Below are 4450 nucleotides of genomic sequence, written 5' to 3'. Positions count from 1 at the left end.
GGGGATATGATAGAGATCTACAGATCATGAATGATGTGGAGAAAGTGACTAAGCAAGTGCTGTTTACCCCCTCACATCACACAAGAACCTGGAGTCCCTTCCTCTTCTCCCCCCCCCCCGCAAATTAATAGGCAGACTTTTAAAAACAAACAAAAATACTACATCACATAACGCACATTCAATCTGTGGAACTCATTGCCAGAGGAAGTTGTGAAGGCGAAAAGTGTAACTGGGTTCAAAAAAGAATTGGCCGGCTGACTATGGCTAAGCTGGTGGCTAGTAGGGTTTTCTGAAATCCTTAATATTTCTGGCTTATTTATACTCTAAAAAGCAATTGCTTTGACTTGAAAGTTTCTAACTGTCACTTGGCAAGTTTGTATGCAGTGTTGTAGCCAGGTTGGTCCCAAGATATTAGAGACAAGGTAGGTGAAGTAATATCTTTTATCGGACCAACCTCTGTGCGTGAGAGAGACAAGCTCTTGAGCTTACACAAAGCTCTTCTTCAGGACTGGGAAACCAATTTGGAGTGCCACAGCTAAATATAAGGTGGAACAGATTGTTTAGCATAAGTAATTAATTAACACATTCCCAGGGACCATTCAAGGTAAAGCGGCCTGTTAACCCCACTCCAGTCATAAGTGGGGTTGTTTGTTGTAATAAACCATAAATCCAGGGTCTCTGTTCAGTCCATGATTTTTAGTGTTTAGCAGAGTTATGAATTTAAGCTCCCAGGCTCATCTTTTTGAAAGGATTGTGTAAGTTCCTTTGAGGATGAGAACTGAGAGGTCAGATGTAGAGGGCTCGCTTTGTGAAAAGAGTTCACTCACAGGTGATAGGAAAATGATGAAAGACAAGAAAACCCTATGAGTTCATTCAAGAGCGTAGTGATTGTCTGGTTTCACCCAAATAGTTGTTGGCATTTAGTGCACTGAAGGAGGTATGCCACATTTTGAGATAGGCATGTGTAGGATCCATAGATCTTGAAAGGTGTTTTGGGGGGGTAACAGGGTGTTGATCACTGTAGCAGTGGAGTGATGTCTGCGGGTTTTGCATCTGTTCTGGCAGGGTCTAGTGCCACTTTGGTTTGGTGTGTCTTGGTCTGTGGGGAGCTTACTTCAGATGATCATTTTGGAGAGGTTGGGAATTGTCTGAAGGCCCAAAGAGGGGATTCAGGAAAGGTTTTTTTCAGGATGGAGTCCCGATTGAATGTGACGTAATTTTTTGATGATACTCCATATGCGTTCCTGTGTAGAGTGGTAGGTGACAAGTAGGGGTGTGTGGGAGGTTTTATTTCTGTACTGAAGCAGGTTCTCTCAGGATGGCCCGTTCCATGATGTGATCTACTTCTCTGGTGGAGTGTTCCTGTTTGGTGAAGGTGGTTTTGAGTATGTTAAAGGTATACATCCCAGACTTTCTCCTTGGAGCATATTCTGAGTGCCTGCCTGTATATAACAGATTTCTTGGTGTGTTTGGGGAGGCTACTGGATCTGTGAAGGTAGGTGTGGTGATCCGTGGATTTCTTGGATATCTATCAAGGATATAGTTGCGTGTCTGTAGAGTTCCACAGTTTAAACTGATCATGGTCTGGGAAGTTAATGCTGGTACAAGAGTGTTCCAGAGATTTCCATCGCAACTTCAACAACCACCACCCATCCATGAAACTCTATGTGGGAGTTTGTCATCCGTCCAGAGGATGAAAATGTCATTGATGTATCTCGGGTATATCACTGGTTTCATAGTGCATTTGTCCAGAAATTCTTCTTCAAGGTGGCCCATGAAGAGGTGTATTGGGGAGCCATCCTAGTACCCATTGTTGTTGCCGCCATGGTTTGGGCAAAGTGTGTATTAAATGTTAAATTGTTATGGATGAGGATGAAATGGATGGTTTGGGGTGGATGTCTGAAGCTTGTGCATTGGCTTGTAGATATTTGAGGTAGGCAGCTATGCTGCCTGTGTGTGTAGGGAACTGACATCCATGGTGGTGGTTAATGGTGCAGAGTTTGTGAAGGCAGCTGGACCTTTGAGTGCTTTGAGGATGGTTTCCATGAGTCCCAATATTCCTTCAATAAGAGTGATATGGCCACATATGATGGGCTTGTTTATATATCTTGGGATCAGGGCTGGCGCAACCAGTGGGTGACCTAGGCCATCGCCTAGTCTGCCAGGATTTGGGGGTGGCATTTCGGGTCCCTCAGCAGCATTTCAGCAGTGATGCTTCGTGGCAGCAGGATCTTCGGCTGTCCCACTCTTCAGTGGCAGCTTCTCCCAGAACCGCCCCTCTCCTGTCCTGTTCTGTCTTTGGCGCCACCTGGGGCAGCAAAAAAGCTGGCGCCAGTCCTGCTTGGGATGCAAGTAAAAGGTCCCTGGTGTGGGTTTAGGGGGGGGGTAAGTTTGTAGAGTTTCTCTTGGAGTTATTTGGGGAAGGATTTGATGATATCCTTAAATTCCTGGGTACATTGTGGCGTGGGGTCGTCTTTGAGTTCTTTAAAGTAAGTGGTGTCAGAGTTGTTGGTTGGCCTCGTTAACATAAGTTGGCAAGTTTGTGTAACGACATGTTCCTATCTTATCTATTACCTTCATCCTCCCTCTTCCAGTGGTCTGTTAGACCCTCTTTCTGTTTCTCATCTTAATTTAGGTTTAGTCCTTTTCCCCAAAGTGCTCACAGTATTTGTGTTTTCTGTACTGTGTTCAGTTCCATGGGCCTTGATTCTGCCTGAAGTCTCCAGGGGAGGCTACTCTATAGAAATAATAAAGATCTCCAAAAGGCATAGTTCTGATTAATCAAATTCAGATTATAGCTCCCAATGTTCTGTGAAGGAGGAGACCAATAGTTTGGGCTAAAACTGCAAGAGGGACCAAAGAAAAAATATCAAAAATATCTTGAAAGAACTAGGAAGCACTGGATGAATCATAACTTTCAAGCTAGCTTCAGAGCATGAGCAGGCCTGGATTAATCCAGGTGCACTCTGTGCAAATGCACAGGACACCCAGTCTCTGGATGCTCATGACCAGGTTTGGGACTAGAGTTGCTACCTGGTCAGTTTTTTACCAGCTTGGCTGTGGGGTGGGGGGGGGAGGAGGGAATTGTTTTTGGTTTTTTGTTTTGGTTTCTCCCTCCCTTCCTGCCTTGCCAGTTCCAGTGTGCTAGGGATTTTTTCATGCGTAACTTAAAAGTTACGAGTAAGTTACAAGGGGAAAAATCCCTGGGATGTTGCAGCTGGTAGCCGTTGCTGCGCGCAAGTGCAGGGGAGGGACCACCAGTGGCTACTTCTCCTATGGAGTGCGAGTAGGGTGACCAGACACCAAGGGTAAAAAATCAGGATGGGGGTGGGGGGTAATAGGTGCCTATATAAGAAAAAACTCCCCAAATCAGGACATGTCCCTATAAAATCGGGACATCTGGTCACCCTAAGTGCGGGTCACATGGGTGCTGTGAGCGTTGCTGGCAAAACACCCAATTCCCACTCTGCATGCCAGTACCTCAACATTTAAACAGGGTAGCTGAGGCTCCTCATGGCCCCAGAAAGCAGAACAAACCCAAGGCTTGCCAGCAGGGAGGGGACCGGGGTGGGGGAGGCAGGAATTCGTGGGAGGGTTTGGTAGGGGGTTCCCTGGGCTGAGGCTCCTGGGAGAGAGTGGCTGTAGGAGCTCGTGGACCAGGGGCTCAGGCTGGTTGAAGGCTGCTGAGAGGGGAATAGGAGAGTCAGGCAGGTGTGGGGGGGGCACTTGGGAGGGCAAGAGGATGGTCAGGCTGGTGGGGCAGTGGCCAGTTTTTCTGCATCTTAGAGTTGGTTCCTCTATTTGGGCCACAATGGGGTTTGGTCCAGCCACCCCTGTGTCATGACTCATGATGGGGGGGTGGGTCGGACAAACCTCAGTGTGTTGTGTTGCAAACTGGCACATGGGGTCGCAGCACTGCTCAGGTTTGGTGCCCTAGGGGATGCATAGGCAGGTTTGTGCCCTAGGCAGCTGGGTCCCCTCTTGGTGCTCCCCTAGATGCCAGGGGGTCAGACTATGTGAGAGTAGGAGGACTCCTGGGAGGGGTCTGAGTTCTCATCTCCCTTAAGGAGGGTGGTGCCCCCCAATTTTCCATAGATCCCAGGACCTCAAAGTTCTTTAATCTGACACCGACTGAGGCTACTGGTACTTTCAGTGTTCTCACAATTGTGCTCTTAGTTTATTTGTCTGGAGTTGCCTCCACAGACTGGCCCTTGCTCACGTGAATCTTTCAATGGAAGTGAAACAGCCACCACAACACTTCCAAGGGTTCTAACCGTGCACAATTATCCGTTGAACATTAACCCTGCAGACACTAGCAGTACCCAGCAAAATAAGGTCACGTGCATTTTGAGCAGCCTGAAGAATGCCTTCAAAAGAGACCAATGCAGGAGCTGGCGGTGGAGCATTTCAGAGCATTTCTGCTCCAGCTGCTTCATTTAGGATGAAGCAG

Source organism: Gopherus evgoodei, chromosome 6 (assembly GCF_007399415.2).
Source record: "Gopherus evgoodei ecotype Sinaloan lineage chromosome 6, rGopEvg1_v1.p, whole genome shotgun sequence".
Taxonomy (NCBI): Eukaryota; Metazoa; Chordata; order Testudines; family Testudinidae; genus Gopherus; species Gopherus evgoodei.
This window is presented reverse-complemented; position numbering follows the sequence as displayed.